The following is an 18,933-nucleotide window of genomic DNA, read 5'->3' on the forward strand; positions in this document are numbered from 1 at the left end:
TTACATAATATATAAAATAAAGTAGAAAATTACACATAATCAAAATCAGTTACATAACATAAGGGGAATACACACACACACACACACACACAATTTATAAGACCTAAAATGCCCGAGACAATTAGTTGGGAGACCGGAAGGAAAAAGACCTTTAGGAAGGCCTAGACATAGATGGAAGGATAATATTAAAATTGATTTGAGGGAGGTGGGGTATGATGTTAGAGACTGGATTAATCTTGCACAGTATAGGGACCGCTGGCGGGCTTATGTGAGGGCGGCAATGAACCTTCGGGTTCCTTAAAAGCCATTTGTAAGTAAGTATATAATAATAATAATAATAATAATAATAATAATAATAATAATAATAATAATAACAATTATTATTATTGCTAATGAAAACTGTGTTTTTTATTGTTTTTACTTGGTTATTTAACGATGCTGTATCAATTACGAGTAGGGTGACCAGATTCACATCGATAAAAAAGAGGACACAAAACTTAAAAAAGGAGGACATTGTTCGAAAAAAGAGGACAGAAAATTTGTACTTAGATTTAGCTTGGGCTTATATTATACTTTAAATTACATCACAATTTTTTTGTTATTACAAAATATTTGCAGTATAGATTTAGGCTTATATCATGCATAAAAGTATGTTAATATCTATTTTATTACAAAATGATTACATAAAAACTTAATAATTATTATTTTACAGTTAGGTACATACGAAAGTCAAGGGAACTATAATTATTACACAGGACAGAAAATATCTACTTAGATTTATATTCGCACCTCGATCTCTCGATTTACTAGCTACCTGTGAGCAACGACCATAACAAGGGGGAGCAAAGAGAGTTGTGATCGTTGGCAAAGAGTATTCCGTCTATTCCGTCGATGCTGCTGCCACCCTAGATCATATATACTCAGATAGGTCGGCCTTATAGGCTTTGAGGTTAACAACTTTTGTCAGGTTTACCACGCTGCCATCTAGTTGTTACATAAGGAGTCACGTCATAATTCCCATTTGAATTGCATTAGCGACTGTACTGCCATCTCGTGTTTGTTTATGGCGGACGGGTGGCGATCCTGGCGGTTGTTCTCTTCAAAGTGCTGCCGATTTTAACATAGCGATGAGTTATCTGTTACATATATGATCTAGGCTGCCACCTACATGTAAATTACTTGAAAAGGGCATCAAATCAGATAATTTCAAAATATCAGGCATATGAGTTACGAAAAGGAGGACATTTCTTGATTTTTTAAAAAATCCGCCCGGACCCCGGACAAAGGCCTAAAAAGGAGAACATGTCCGAACAAAAAAGGACGTCTAGTCATCCTATCTCGAGGTTATTTAGTATCGATAGAATGATAGCGAGATGATATTTAGCAAGATGAGGAGGAGGATTCGTCATAGATTACCTGAGGGCAATATCAAACTCCGCAACAAAAAATTTAAACCAAGCTGCGCAAGAAAAGAAAAACCCTCGTCAACTTTGTATAAAAGTGCGCAACTATCTTGCCTCATCAGTTACCCCCACTCTTTCACATCAATAGTAAGCAAATTCCCTTCACACTTCAGAGTAAACAAATTAGTAAGTCAATATTGCGTACTCTGTTCTAGACTTAGGACCAGAAGCATATGCCTTTATGTCGATGCTGGCGATTTAAAAACTACTTACTAATATTAAAAACAAGCTTCGCCGTTATTGCTTTCTGTGTTGACTACTTGTAGAGCTTCATGAGCCTCTTGCTAGTTCTAGGTAGTCTTGGATGTAGTTTTCTTCTTTGCATGTATAAATTCCTTCTTGTTAGGTTTATGTCCCTGGCCGTTATTCTCTCTTGTTTCTTGTGGCTCTGAGCATATTTCTCTCCTGATTAATTTTGAAGGTCTGTCGAACGAGTCTTCTTCACTGGCTTTGCGTTTCGTGGCATTTTTAATCATCTGACGGTGTACAGTTACATCTTTTTCATGGTTGTGGTTTCATCCTATATTTAAAAGAATGTCACCGTCAACAGTTGTCACTATTTTGGCATTACACATTTTCACTATGCACCTCCATTTATGTTCTCCTTTGTTCCTGTAATAGAATAAAGATTGGTAATATTGTGATATGAGTAACATTGTGATAGTTCTTTCTGAGAATTTATTACAATTTTACTGAGCGAGAGGAAGATCAGTTTTTTGCGTCAACGTATTCAGGGAATGTTCGTGGAAAAGTTTCTGCAAACAACCGGTCATTCTCTTGCTCAGTAAAATTGTAATAAATTCTCAAAAAGAACTATCACAATATTACTCGTATCATAATATTACCAACCTTTACCCTACTTCCTGTATTTTTATTCATCAAATATAGTTAGTTCCTTCCCTCTTTGACTGTATATTTTAATGTTACTTATAGTTGCTGCAGGCCGAGGTACGTACAGTACAAAATGAATAGTGCGCCAGCTGTGGAGAAATGACCGTGCCATAGCTTCGCGAAGAGTAATCAGTTCTGCGCGCGCACACGGAAAATAGCACCCAAATTATCACAGTAGGGGAGGGGAAAACGGTGGGGGTAATTGTTATTGTTGTATTGTCGGACCATCGGATCTATGCCCCTTCAGCGCTGTCTTCGTTGTTGGAAAAGTTAACGCCTCTACTCACCCCATTCCACCCGTTTCTCTCCTACTACGTCAAACAGCAGGCCACGAACCTTGCCGAATAGGGATGTTGCCAAACTTCCGTCAAACAGTGTCATGTCTCTTGAATTTTGCTTATAATACTGTAAGGTTAATTATTACTTATTCATAATTTAATTTAAATAGGTCTAATGACGCTGATTGACTTATGCAAAATTCTATTACTTGCTTAATAATATTTCTTTCACCACCCCGTGCTACAGTATTCGTGTTGAGTTGTCAACACTGGACTGCAAGTGCAAATAAACTATCCCGCAAGAAGGCTGAAAATTGTGAGTAGTGGGGGAGAGAAAGAGAGAGGGATAGAAAAGAGAGAAATAGGAATACAGGGGGAGAAATGAATTGCCGAGGCTGAAAAGAAATTAAGGTTCAGTTCGCATATCTTACGGGGGTACAGATCCGATGGTCGGACTATAACCGCGAAGCATATTTGCGGAGTTTGAATCTATATTTGCGGAGCTTGATAATACCGTTACCTGACATTTGCTTTAGGTATGGAGGAAACCTCGGAAAAAAAATCCAACCAGGTAGTCAGCACAAGCGAGAATTGAACGGCGCATTCATTTTATCGATATTTGTAATTATGGTGAAGAAATTTAAAAGTGTGAAATATTGATCCTCATAGCTATGACTTTATAAGTGGTGTAGCTCTTGGTTACTCTTGAAGTCGTGATAGTAATAAGCGAGATGAAGAAATTTCCCGCAGCTGAATCTATTAGTCATTTTTAAAATAAATGAACTGAATACTTTAATAAGGTCACCTTGCATTAATTACGAAGAAAAAGGAAAAACAAAAGGATTGCTTACACTTCCTTGCTTTCGTCCTGACTCATTAGCTTAATGAGTCTTAAACAACTCAGAAGTTCAATATAATTTCTTAATAATAAAATCTTACTTACATTGCTAGAAGGCTGTGATTCTTGACTCGAAGGAATTTATAACAGCAAACTGCTTGCGCAAAACCTGGAAGAGAGAGAGAAAGAAAAAATGAAGATATTGGAAATTACGCTTTTATAGAAGCATAAAGATTAGCCTCGCATGGAAGAATTTCATGTTTGAACTCACAGCAAATATTGCACGTGTAACAACGATAGAATTTCCTCGTTAAAAAGTTTTCAGAGCTCGAAGAGTGTGGGGGGAAGGTGGGAGTCAGGTACAGAGGTGTGGGTAAGAGTAAAGGTCAAAATACGACACTGACGAAGGCCAGCCAGACTTTGAGACGTGACGTGACGGCCACAGTGACAATAATAAAAACGCAGTGTGAAAATTGAGATACATTGAGTCTCTCCACTGACGTACAGTTACAGAAGCAGTGACAGCATCAAATACTAGTGGAAAGAGAGCTGCACTTCTTTCGCTTTACATTAGTGGCCTCATGATTAAGTCATTCCACGTCCACACAGAATACTGCATACAGTAAAAACTAAAATATACCTGAAAGAATATCCTATTTGAATCTAGCTCTAAATGGCGTCACACAAAGTTACATAACTACTGTATGAGACTCACCTCACCGGCCTTGTGAAGAATTAAAAAAGAATGCATCAACTGTTACTCATTTAAAAGCTACTGGAAACCACGCCCCTATTCACCAGCTTCCGAACTGATTGTATTGTATTGTATTGTATTGTATTGTATTGTATTGTATTTATTAACATTCCATGGTATTCATACATTGCTTTAGAGTTAGAATATGGAACAAGTCAAAAAACTTAATACTATTTATTATAAAGTCTTAATTTATAGTCACACTCTAGATCAAATATATACAGACGAGATTTACAATATAGTCTACTAGTACAACATAAAGTTTTAGTATCAATTTCATGAAGTGTTACTGAATGTCATGAATTCACCTACAGAATAGAAGGCGTGAGAAATTAGGTACTTCTTTAATTTGGTCCTAAATAATCTTATGTTTTGAGTTTCATTTTTTATATCGATAGAGAGGCTATTAAAAATTTTTACTGCCATATAACGCACTCCTTTTTGATAGCACGACAGTCTTGCCGATGGAGTATGAAAGTCATTTTTGACGTGTATTTATGCTATGAACTGTTGAATTAGTTACAAAGTTTTCACGATTACATAAGAGGAAGATTATTAATGAAAATATATACTGACAAGCCATGGGCATTATTTGTAGTTTTTTGAAAATAATCCTACACGATTCCCTAGATTTGGCATTAATATTATTCTAATTACTCTTTTTTGTAATAGAAATATGCTGTTACTATCAGTGTAATTTCCCCAGAATATTATTCCAAAACTCATTACCGAGTGGAAGTATGTATAAGTATATTGTTTTTAAGATATTGATATTTACTATCTTTTGCATAGATCTAAGAGCGAAACAAGCTGAATTTAGTTTGGGGGTAATTTCTTCAATATGATTTTTCCAATTTAACACATTATCGATTTTAAGCCAAGAAATTTGGTTGTTGTTGTTTCTAATAGGGATCCATTGTTAATTATTGCGCTAGAAATTTGCGAGGTTGAATTTGGATAGGATTTAAATTGAATTATGTTAGTTTTGTTACAATTTAATATCAATTTATTGGCTGCGAACCAGTCACATATTTTGAAGAGAATTTCCTCTGTTGATAACTTCTCCAGTACAATCTTCATAAAACATTAACGAATCACTATACATGTATTAACCCCTTAACCCCTGCAGTAGCTGAATGGTCAGATATTTAGCCTGTCAACATCTCTTATCAGTTCTACCATATTCCCACTCCCAGCTTCCCTGTGATATTCTCCATCGGCCAGGGCCGGTGCGGTGAGTCCGACAATGTAGGTAATAGTGTCGTGCATTTCAAGCTCTATGTTCGGTTCACGTTTGTCGAGCGTGACAAGAACCTAAGTCTGCTTTGAAGAAGCGGATCTCCCACAACTCGCTCTGACTTGCGCCTTGTATGATCTGTGCCCTTGAAATTCTCTGGCCTCTCCTATCCTCCCCTTCCATCTCTTCATGCTTTTAGCTGAGTAAGGATTTTAGAACAAATCTTGTGAAGTTTTATTTAGCTGTAAGGATAAGTAATTTTTATTATAAAAATATGATTAACATCGACAAAAATATACGTGCATATAGGTACATCATATTATATTTTAAAATACATGACTGTTGTTACTACATCAATTACCGACAGAAAATAGCTATAATTATATTCTTCAGATAATATTCAAATAAATCACAGTTTCTCGGTAACAATATTTGTGTGACTATACCGATGATGGACGCATTAGCGACGTGCACTACAGGCATTATGTTGGATTCAAGTTAGTCGAATATGACGAAGTTCGACATTCATCGGTGGTCGCTCTGCAGAAGGCCTGTCGTGTTTGTTCCACCTTGTTATAAAAATATTCCTTGTCCTCCACTCGCACCATTTCATATTTTAGAATAGATCTTGCGATTAGTTTTTCATATAAACTAAGACGAAATTTGTAATGATTTGGTTGCCTCTCTCATGTTCGAACATTGCAGGACATTATTTTAAGCTGCTTAAAGATTTGAGCACATATCTTGCGATTAGATTTTCATATGGAATAAGACGAAATTTATAATGTCTTGGTTTCCTCTTTCATGTTCTAACATTGCAGGACAATATTTTAAGCTGCTTAAGGACTTGACCACATACCTTGCGATTAGATTTTCATATGGAATAAGACGAAATTTATAATGTCTTGGTTTCCTCTTTCATGTTCATACCTTGCGATTAGATTTTCGTATGGAATAAGACGAAGTTTGTAATGTCTTGGTTTACTTTCTCATGTTCTAACATTGCATAATACTAGTCCGTACTAAGAGCATGTGCGTTTTTTTATATATTTTAATTTATATATATATATAATTTTGAGAATGTTTAGTTATATTAATAGCAAGAGAGGTCCCCATACACGGAGCAAATGTTTCTGGCAGCCTCCGCTGCTTTCTCCCCTCTTTGAACTCAAAAAGAAGAATATGTCGTGAATGTTCCACTTTCTCCATTTGACACTCCATTTTTTTTAGCGTTCACGGCTCCACTCACTGTCCGCAAAAATGAAAACTTCAATATGTAAACTCAATTACAATAATTGGATTTCAAATAAAAATGACAACCGATAAATAAACCCGTAGTACCAACGCAAAACAAAAACGCTACGAACTTACGAACCAACTCAATAATAACACTCAACCTTGTCTTGACAAACAATTTTACTGTTACAAATTTCTAAAATTTTTAAATTGTTCTACATATCGTCCAAGTACCAAGTAGGTGTGAGGTTTCTCATTGGTCTTTTTTTCTAATGAAATTTGCATGGACAACCTTTTTCACTCCACATTATACATATTTAAATTTTGACTTGAATATGTAGAAACGTTCTCTCCATGTATATCCAGTTTCTAGGAACAGCATGGTCCTGACAGTTATACAGGTCACGTTTCTGAAGCAAATACAACCGAAAAGTTATCAGCTGTGTGTAACCGTGGAAACAATTTACAACCATATTTATAGTTGTAATATATGGAAATCTAATGCAGGAAAAATGTCAGTGGCAGAAAGCTGTAATAAATAAATTTGGGTTGCTTTATGTCAGCTGCATAATGAACGCATGTTATGAGACCATTTCAGAAAGTTACAACCCTTCGTGACAATGCTAGAAGATGGGAGTCAGATAGTAAACCAGCCAAGAGATGAGTTGTAAATTTTATCTCTCCATAACAAATGTGTATATAAGAAAACTATTAATTTCTCCTTCGCCGAGCAGACTTCTTCAGAATAGTATACTTTTCTTAGCAGTTTTAAGACTTTCCTTTTGTTATAGAAACCTAAATTTTATCCAGTCATTAAATATTGTGAACATTGCATGTTACTATAATTGGAAATAAAATGAATTATATTTGGACTTCTGAAAATTCAAGGATATATATTTTTAGGTTTCAACAATTATAAACGCAAATTCTTCTTTCTTGTCTCCACTAATAATACGTTTCAGCCTTTCCTGAGTTTCAAGTAGAAGAAGTAATTCGTTTGAGGTGATGTAGGTCATGTGATCTTTCCGAGTTGAAAAATTTAATTTCATTTACTACAAAATGTAAATAAACGGCAAAGCCATAAAATATGTTTGTGCGAGATCGTGCGTATTTGTTTGTTTTCCGCACAGAACCAATACGCGGTAAGTGTGAAATACCACATTCAGTATTCCCAACCGAACACACATAACAATTTCCCTCTTCTTACCGCTTAAGTGCGACATTCATTTTACTGCTTTAGGCTTTTAACATATTATTTTTAGAGACGTTTAACATAGTAATAATTATAAATTGGAAACTTAACACTGCAATTTCACCTAAATTGCAATGTTAATTATTGTTTTTAAATATTTGCAAAAATTAAGTAAAGTCTACTACTCCACGAAACTTATTGCATTCCTCATACAAGTAACATTAAGGAAGCCGTGAAAAAATCAACGAGATTCCAGATGCGGATGTTATTACTGCAATATGTTATATAAATAATATTGTTAAAATATTAAAATGAAAAATAAATCATTACATAACCTTACCGTTTGTTTTAAGTTTGCATTTATGGACTGGGGGAAAAAAAAGACAGACGTATATCACGGCCTGCTGGAGTATAGTAAACACAGAAAACATTTTACAGCAACAATGTTGAAGAAAGATATTTTGGTGTTCCGAAGTTGGCGTCATTAAACAGAAACCAACATGGAGATTACATTGTAACAAATTAGAAATTCGTCTTTCAGGTATGTAATAAACGATCTTCGCACAAAATAATGTACGATACACGAGCGGTATGTTTGTTTTCATGTTCTCGGAAATTAAAAAAGCTCAACTACGTTTCGCTTTTTCAGTCTTTTCCTCGAACATGAAAACTTCAACATATCGCTCTTGTAACGTAACTTATATTACTATTGCGTTCTTGTGTGTATAAAAGAGTCTGAGATAACTGATGTATTAGAACAGATTTATTCAGTTATTCATTTACTTATTAATTTCAGTATTACCTCAACTATTTCTACTACTTAGTCTAAAAAAGAATCTTATTCAGACGCTTGTAATGCCCTATTTTGATTATTGCGATTCCTTGCTAACTAATGTAGGCTAAGTTCACTCTTAACTGAAAGACAACGTGTTCATAATGTGTGCATACGATTCATCTGCAATACTCGTAAATTTGATCATATGATAACACTTTCCCTCCAGTTACTTTCATGGGTGCGTATGAAGGAACGAAGAATAATACATTCACTGTCTCTTCTATTTAGAATCATGCATACTTCTACTCCAAATTATCTGTTATCACGCTTTCAGTTTCTTACAACTCTTCGAATTCGGCATCAAGCACTTCTTTCTATCCCTCATCATAGAACGTCTTTATACTCATCATCCTATACTGTAGAAATACCTCGCCTCTGAAATTCTTTACCTAATGACGTCAGGGACTGTCGGACGTTATCACAATTCAAAATTAAATTGGAAAATTTTGTCTTATTTAATGCTTCCAGGTATTGTTAGAAGTGTTGATTTGTTTTTTTTTACTCTACATCAAACTTGAACGTTTCTTGTTTATGTTAATTAATTAGTTAGGGTATCATTAATTACAATATTTAATCATTCATGTAAAGTTTGTGACAGTAACCTGTGTATAGGCTATTTGTGTGTGGCTTTACTTTGTTTATAGTGTGATTTTTCTTTTTATTTCTATTATTTTATTTGTATTTCTGGTGGTGTAGAAGAGAAGGCCTGATGGCCTTAACTACACCAGAATAAATAAATAAATAAATAAATAAATAAATAAATAAACTATTAATTAATCCATCAAATTATTTAATAATTAACAAATTGATTAACACATTTACTGACATTTCATTATTTCTTTCATTCTTTTAATAAATTACAAATTCAATTAAATAAATAACTCTCCACATGTTAATTAATTAGTAATTCATTTATTATTTCGTTAATTCTCATGTGTATTAAATAATTCACTGAATAAATTGCTGATTGAGCAACAAATAGAATACCTTATAACTTAGTTATGCCTCAGGTAATTAATTTATTTAATAATTTATTCACTGACTATATTATTAACTTCTAAGTTTTTATTTTTTTTTTCAGAGGAGGGCCCGCAAGCAAGCACCGCAGTCTTAGGCTTATTGTGCATCCTCCTTATATTGGAATGATTGTTGAAGTCCATTAGGATCGCTCTTCAAGTGCATGATTAACTGCATGGTGCCATCGTATCGATTCAGCCACATCATCCAGTCCTGACTGGAGACCTAATTCTCCGCCTGCCTATGATGTTATTCTGCGGCCTCCTCAGATCGATGGCTTCTGTTCGCAATTCATGTGATTGAATCTGCTACCAGAAGAACACGTCGCAGTCGATTCCACGACTCATCAAGTCTCCATCTGTCTCAGGGAGCTACACTACCCTGGTCGCCAACAGTCCGCTTAAAACCCTTGCGACTTCGCTGGATATGTGCAGCTCCCGCAAACAGATGTCGCTTATAGACAAATCCTGGAACCAAGTCAGCTATGTCCTCCTGGTACCTGTGGAGTAACGGTTAGCGCGTCTGGCCGTGAAACCAGGTGGCCCGGGTTCGATTCCCGGTCGGGGCAAGTTACCTGGTTGAGGTTTTTTCCGAAGTTTTCCCTCAATCCAATATGAGCAAATGCTGGGTAACATTCGGTGCTGGACCCCGGACTCATTTCACTGGCATTATGACCTTCATCTCATTCAGACGCTAAATAACGTAAGATGTTGATAAAGCGTCATAAAATAACCAGGTAACTTGTTCCAACCAGGATTTGAACCCGGGCCCGCTCATTTGACGGCCAAGAACGCTAGCCGTTACCCACAACGGTGGACTATTAAGTAACTTACTTTACTGCCCATATTATTCTTTGACTTTCATGCTATACCTAAACATGATGCTTGCCGATTGCAGGGTACTTTCTCCGCGTCTTATCTCTCAGTAGGTAAACATTGAATTTCTCCTATATCGACAGAGCAATATATTCTTTACTGCATCAGCTAAAACTATAATAGTTTTGTAAATAAATATACAATATAGTAAATAAATTTAACAATTTAAAATTCATGAGATCATATTGTAAACATTGTGTCCCATGTTCTTAACGTTAACTTCCATATCGATAACTCAAGAGAAATCCTTACCAATATTAACTTCCTTATCGATAACTCAAGAGAAATACTTACCAATATTAACTTCCATATCGATAACTCAAGAGAAAACTTTACCAATATTAACTTCCATATCGATAACTCAAGAGAAATCCTTACCAATATTAACTTCCATATCGATAACTCAAGAGAAATCTTTACCAATATTAACTTCCATATCGATAACTCAAGAGAAATCCTTACCAATATTAACTTCCATATCGATAACTCAAGAGAAATCCTTACCAATATTAACTTCCATATCGATAACTCAAGAGAAATCCTTACCAATATTAACTTCCATACCGATAACTCAAGAGAAATCCTTACCAATATTAACTTACATACCGATAACTCAAGAGAAATCGTTACCAATCTCTTTTTAAAACAGAAACGTACTCGACAGTACGGAGATGGCAGAGGATTCTGCATGTCATTGAAATACTTTGAGCGTCCCACGAGTATGAGAGATGCGTGATAAAATGTTGATCGACAAGGTTAATAACCATCGCACCCGGGTCGGCAGCAATGCGTGAACTTTTCGTTATTTCCACTGCTGTCAGCACAAACGCCAATTCGATACAAGCTGTTGCGTGCAACATCAATCCCCCCCCCCTCCACCCCGCCACACTTTTTAGCATGGCTATAAATGAGCAGAAAGTAATCCTGTCAGATGCACAATATTGTATTTATATTACTATTTATTACTCTGTAATCCAATAACGATTCAATATTCAATCAGTATCTGATTTCTGTCAGAATAAATATGTAACGGGTGTTTGAAACAATTAACACTACTGTAATAGGATGGATATAAATCAGTTAACACTTTAAAACAGATTATAGGAATATGTTATAATAATCGCTTGGTTTAAGATCAAATGTGTGCGTGTCATACAGGTTGAGCAAAACTTCGGTATACCGTTTTTCAATATTTCTACAGTAAACGAAACTTGCAATTCCACCTATTTTGTATCACACAAATTGCACAATTTGGGACATCTGGCCGACATCTACGGCTGACCACTAGGATCCAGAATACAAAGCAGAGGTTAAATAAAAAAATACAATATGATTGCGGAGAGAATACGGAACAATGATAAATTTAAAAATAAAGTACAATTTGATTTCCGAGAAACACGAGATGAAAGTACACTGAAGAGTAATGAAATGAAATAAAAAAAAAATATATTGCGTAGTATTATACAAGTAATTGTGTAAAATGGACAATGCATTTCTGAATACCATTAGACAAATTTTGTTAATGACCTCATTAGAAAATTTAAGAGAGAGGAGAATGGTTTTGACTAACTTAAATGAAGTTCCCCTAGCGCCAAAAAGAAGTCCTTTCACTTCCCATGTATTAATATTCATTTTGTATCTCTCACTGAAGTGAGGAATACATGGACTGTAAATAGACTTCTTTTCATCGTTAACGTTATTGCTTGTTGATCATTCTTCTCAAAACGGACAGTGGGGTCAAGAATGAGGCTTCTTTGATTCCTTGATCGCAGTGCAGATCGAAATAGTAGACATTGAATTGCATGTGGGGATTCTTGAACGCACAAATTGAATTACATGCTGCCGTGCCTTGAACGTCACTTAGAAGTCGAGCTCAAGGTTGGCAGATTGGGCGATATTTCGCCGTTTGGGCTAAATAAACAGAGATTTTGGAACCTATTTTTTAAAGAATTGCGACTAACGCCATTTGGGCGACTTTTGCCCGGAATTTTGCGAAATTTGGACGACAAAGGTAAATCACTTAATCATTTATTCATTTTATTTTATTGAGTAGTACATTGCTGATACATCGCTAATCCAATCCAATGATTGACGTGAAAATATAAGGCCTGTCATTGTTAACACGCCTGAACATGTTTTTTCTTATCCCAGAAAATTTTATTGTATAAAATATGCATTATAGTTGAGCGCAGAAATTTGCTGTCACCGATCTTTGACACTTGTTTAAACAAACGTATCGCTCTTTCTTCCTCGCCCCAGAAAGTAGGCCTACTGCGCTATTTTTTTCTTAATCTGAGGACCAATAAATTAATCAATACTGGAACTTACAGACGATGCAGTGTAGAGAATTTTCTAAAAAATGTAAAAATAGCAATCTAACTGTAGTTCCTACTCAAATTTTCTAAATATTTCATTCGTTCAAATGTATTGATATTGAGATTGGTTTAATTTTCAGGGGAGGGGGATAACAATGACTTGTGTTATGTAAAATTGGAAAAGTGGCGAAAATTTGAGAACATCTGTACAAAAACCAATGCAAAACTCATAAGTACTAAATTTATAGAATTTATTACATACATATTGTAAATTTTTATACTGAACAACAATGTAATTTTATTATCTCAACAATAACTCTTCACTTTCTACAATTTAATTTCACACCCGTCAACAATGGGATTTGCTCTCCGCACAGCAACACAGCGTTCGTTATTGCGCTCCACAAACGACAATGACAATTTACTTGGACTATTACGAACAACAATGAACTGTTAATCTTAACTAATATTCACAAAGCACTATTTACAACACAGAACTGTCAGTTCTCAGTTCACAGCTCGTTTTTCTTGGCTAGTTCTTCTAGCTCAGTCACTCGCGTTCACAGAATCTCGAACCTCAGACCTTCAGAGACGATCCGCTGCACTTCGAACTCAGGTCCCCCAACTGCGGTCCACTGCACTCGAACTCCGGGCTTGAGGCTCCACAGTTACGGACACAACTCAAGTCGCGCTCTGGTCTCGAAGCTGGCTTCACTGCTGCACAAGACTATCTGGCTTGCTCTCCACTGACTTTAACAACACTGCCTTACTGACTGACTGACTAATCATGAATGAATCTGTCGTTCATTCGCGTCCGTAATTTATAACCACAGCGACGTAACCAAGAAAGTTCGAGTTCGCGATTTTTCCACTTCGACGGACTTCTCGGCCTCTCTAGGCAAGCAGAAGATGCGCGCGCAACCTCCCCTCGTCGCGTCACCCTTTCCCCTCTGCCTTCTCAGCATGCATATGCTCCCCGTACCAGCGTTTCGTCTGCCGCGCGCCCTATCGGACACGCGTTCGAGCCCCGGTGCAGCTGTCACAATATGATATAAAATAACAATATTATATTATCATAAAAACAATGAGATTACTTATTTTAAAGTAGAAAATTAGCGACATTGGGTTACAAGGACACCAAGATTTGGGGACTTTAAGTAAAATCAATGTGGCAACCCTGGTCGAGTCTGAAATAGGCTATCAAGCACATACTATTGTGTTTTAAGAAAAAGTGCTCAAAATATAATGGTAGAGAGCTCAACCATAATCACATGTATGTATAAATCATACAAATAGCCAAAATATATGAGCGAGTTTTGGGACCACAATCTTTAATTTTAGAGTAGCTTTAAAACAGTTAGGTTGGTCTTTAAACATACTGTACTTCAGAAATCTATAATTATATATTTTTTTCAATTATCAACGAAGTAACGAAACCAACAGCTCGTTGGCCAAAATAAGACCACGTGACTAGATACGCAGAATCGCTAATAAACTGATTCCCTTCCAACAACAAAATTAAGTAATTCACACAGCAAGTCTATAACATTTATAGGAATGTTTCCAAAGCGATAAAATCGAGGAAAGATGTAATTAACATGTTCAAACGATAATTTCCCCAATTACTACAGCGTCGTTAAATAACAGTTTTAATTAATAAAAATATTTCCGACTCTAATTTTTAGCTTGCAAAGAGAAACTTCATAAGCTTTTTCAGAAACATTTCCTTTTTTTCTTAGTCATGTTCTTATAATACGCCATTATCTTTGTCATTGTTTATACAGGGTGTTTCCGAGGTGGTGTTACAAACTTTCAGGGATGATGGCGAAGGGCACATCTATCAATTTGAGATAAGGAACCCTGTTCCGGAAATGACCGAGTCGAAAGTTACAAGCAAAAATAGTTCTGTGGAAATGAAATAATTTTATTCCTCTGTACACCTTATTTATGTGTATTTATCTGTACACCTTACACATACTGTATTCATCTGACGTTGTTTACGTTGTCTACCTACAGTATTCCGTTCAGTGCGGTGTCTGAGGGATGGGGACAGGAAACTACACTAAAGCAATGCAGATAGCGTAATGTGTAATGGACATGTTCTGTCCTGATATGCACGTTTGTAGACAGCAGTGTATGTGTACAAGTTGCAGTATCCAGTCGATCAGTCCTAGTGAAATGGAGGATACACGAGAGCGGGATAAGCAGACTTGATTTCCGAATACGGACGAGCCAATGGGAACAGTAGACAAACTCACAGATTATATCAAGACAAGTACCCACATCCGGCCCATACCATCTTTCCACGACTGATCCAAAGGTTAAGGGAAGGAGGGCACGTGGTGCCAAATTACAATTCCATTTCCACACAACTATTTTTGCTTACAACTTTCGACTCAGTCATTTCCGGACCATGGTTCCTTATCTCAAATTGATACATGTGCCCTTCGCCATCATCCCTGAAAGTTTGTAACACCACCTCGGAAACATCCTGTATAATTTAACGACACAACCAAATTTCCATCCTTTTTTAAGGAACACTAGAAGGAGAACAATTTAATCATGTGTATGGCGACATGCTGGGGAATCATGGATCGATTTTTCTACTGTGGCACACATGCGATAGAAATGCTAATTCACATCAAAGGAATATAAAATGGACACAAAATATTATCAATAATGAAATGAATATAGCAATAGGTCTTATGTAACAGTCAAAACCACAGTTTTCTGCTAAATCCACAATAATAGCTACATGTCATAAAGAAACTCTGAAACATATAACCATACGTGTGTATGTAAACGTAAAGACTAAGAGTACATAAGTAACGACAACGTTTCGACTCTCTAATGGACAAGAGAGTATTATCAATCATTTCTTCTTTCAGAAACTAATTGTGTTGGTCTTCTGTGACAAAAAAAAAATAAAGTTACTTTATACATTGTTTGTGTTACAAAGTTACAATGGAACGAACGAAAAAAGATAAGAAAACGACGTACATATGTAAATTATTACATAATTATAAATAAAATAAAAAAGATCTGAGTGAAAGTTCCGGAATATACCACTATCAAAGAAGAATTTGTCGATGAGATTGGTGATAGCGAGAGGATATTTGGCGAAATGAGGCCGAGGATTTGCCATAGATTACCTGGCATTCACCTTACGGTTAGGGAAAACCTCGGAAAAACACAACAACGTAATCAGCCCAAGCGGGGATAGAACCCGCACCCGGGCGCAACTTCAGATCGGCAGGCAAGCGCCTTAACCGACTGAGCCACGCCGGTGGCCATCACCTTTTCAAAGGAAAACATAGCAACGTGAACGCCAGATATAAATTCTACCTAAATATTTTAATGAAAACTTTCCTTTGTGCTTGGGAATGCCACAGACATGTGTGCGTAATACATGTGAAGTGATGAAGGTGAAAAGGAATCCCCGCATTTGGCAGACAATGTGAAGCCAGCAGTTGAATCAGAGCTAATGCTGCATAACGTCGAAGTGGCACCGTACAGTAAATATTTTAAAGTTCTAAAGGAAACATAGCAGGCTTCCAAAACAAGATGTGCTTATACTTGTGAATTTGTATTTGATTTCATTCCTAATTTAACGCTCTTTCACCTTCGGGTAAAAGAGATTTCTCCTCTGCGCCAGTTGTGGATAACTTGCTTCTGTGAGCATGATTTTGAATCCCATAAAAGTTTGCTGCCTTTAACATGTGGATGCTGCATATTACTAAAACAAAAGGTTCTTGTTACCATCTCGATAGGGAACTGGGAATTTAACGCCATTAAAAAACAAAGACTATATCCTTTTCGCTGTAAGAAAAATCCTAACGTAAACAATAGCACGTGACTGAAGTGAGGCTTCATTGGCCGCTGTTTGGCGCCATAGATTTTCAGTACGTGTTCCCGCCTACTGTTGTACATTCTGTTTCATGTTAAACAATTATTTCTGTTGCTCTTCAAGTAGACCTAACCTCACTATTGTGCATCTGTTTGCTCAGGAAACATTTACTTTATAATTATTGTAATTAAAACTCACTTAACTTATTAATTTACACCTCGGATTTTTAGGCTCAAATAGGATAGGTTGCAATAATTCTATATAAAAATCCCTAAATTTATGCAGCACGAGAAACTCTCGAGCGATGATATTGTCTAAAACTAAGTGCATTGAAGAACGCAAGTTTCAGCCTACGCTAAACAAGCCTAAAAATCCGAAGTCTAATATACATTTAAAACTAATTCTTTTTCTCAGTTTTTGAGAGGGTTTCCACTCTTATGTTTAATAACCACACACACCGAGGATGCAGAAACCATACTTCAGTACCACGTGGTTATGTGAACAACAACGAGCTCAAGTATCGCCAGCTTGTTACAAGAACAGACTACTTCGGTATTACTGTTGGTATTCATCCGCGTTCATAGTACATAACAAAATATAAAAGTAGCTTTTCTTTTACATAGAGTTTTACATATGAGTGAAGTTATATGTGTCATCGTATTTAACAAGTAGAATTCGATTTTTTATTTTCAAATAATACAAGATTATGGTTTCCAAATACGAACTATATTCTCCTGCGTCATGTGAGTGTTTCGACTGGGAGCCATTCACGGGTATGACAGCCACGTGCTTGTGTTTACATTAGGATTTTTCTTACAGCGAAAACAGTATATATCCTTTTCGCTGTAAGAAAAATCATAATGTAAACACAAGCACGTGGCTATCATACCCGTGAATGGCTCCCAGTCGAAACACTCACACGACGCAGAAAAATATAGTTCCGTATTTGGAAATCATAACCTTGTATTATTTGAAAATAAAAATTGAATTTTAGTTATTAAATACGACTAAACATATAACTTCACTCATTACGTAAAACGCTATGTGAAAGAAAAGCTACTTTTATATTTTGTTATTTACGTTATAAGCGGATGAATACTAAGAGTAATACCAAGGTAGTCTGTTCTTGTAATACTTTGGGGCCAGTTGAGTTTGTTCTCGTAAGCACGTGATAGCATGGCTTCTGCATACTCAATGTGTGTGGTTACTAAACATAAGAGTGGAAACCCTCTCAAAAGCGGAGAGAAAGAAATAGTGTTGAATGTATATATTAAGTTAAGTGAGTTGAATCCAATTAATTAATTATAAAGTAACAGTTTCCTAAGCACAGTAATGCGTAATAGTGAGGTTAGGTCTACTTTGACGAGTAACAGGAAATGTTCAATGTACAGGAGTGGACGGGATCACTTACTGAGAATCTCTGGCGCCAAACTGCGGCCAATCAAGCCTCACTTCAGTCACGTGCCATTGTTTACTGTAGGATTATTCTTACAGCGGAAAGATTATACACATGTATCTTTATGTCCTCTCTTTTCCACGCCTTCCTAAGCAGAATACGTTCGTTATGTCAGACAGAGAAGTCATGCTTGTGATGAACATTTAGAAACGAAAGGTTCAATGAAACAAATCCATAAAGTGGAAAATGTCATTACGAATTACGATGATAATATCGATCACAATGGCTATTGTCGTGAAGTTGTTGAACAAATTTATTGAAACTGGTTGAATTTTAAATTATTCCATAAATGACTTAAATAATATGGCACAAGTGTTCTAATTGGACACAATGATCAAATTAAAACAGTCCAAATTCATTATAGTTCAATCAAACAACTTTTATTATACTATTTTTCATCGAAAAACCATTGAATTAAATTATTTTATTACATTATTCAGATATAATTTTGTTTTTATTGGAATACAAATTAGAGTAGTGATACTAGAAGATACGATGCGTGTTTTGTAAAAAAAATAATGGTTTTACATTATTAACAAAAATATTGATTGGAGAGGAAATATTTTAAATTTAAATTTAATCTTACATAAGCTCGCCATTGGTCCTTATCCTGAGCAAGATTAATCCAGTCTCTAGTCACTTTAATAATATTCACGAATGTTGGTATACTTTTCCAAAATACTTACAATTATAAACGAT

General features: G+C 35.8%; 1 protein-coding gene across 1 annotated transcript in view; it reads right to left on the reverse strand.

The window, feature by feature from the left end:
• Positions 1–18,933, reverse strand: part of LOC138708924 (protein O-linked-mannose beta-1,2-N-acetylglucosaminyltransferase 1-like) — a 400,514-nt gene that overhangs the window by 238,476 nt on the left and 143,105 nt on the right. The window contains exon 2 of the mRNA XM_069839284.1: positions 3,576–3,639. The gene's annotated coding sequence lies outside the window, so the exon portion shown is untranslated. The remainder of the gene's footprint in view (positions 1–3,575; positions 3,640–18,933) is intronic.

Source organism: Periplaneta americana, chromosome 11 (genome assembly GCF_040183065.1).
Source record: "Periplaneta americana isolate PAMFEO1 chromosome 11, P.americana_PAMFEO1_priV1, whole genome shotgun sequence".
Classification (NCBI taxonomy): domain Eukaryota; kingdom Metazoa; phylum Arthropoda; class Insecta; order Blattodea; family Blattidae; genus Periplaneta; species Periplaneta americana.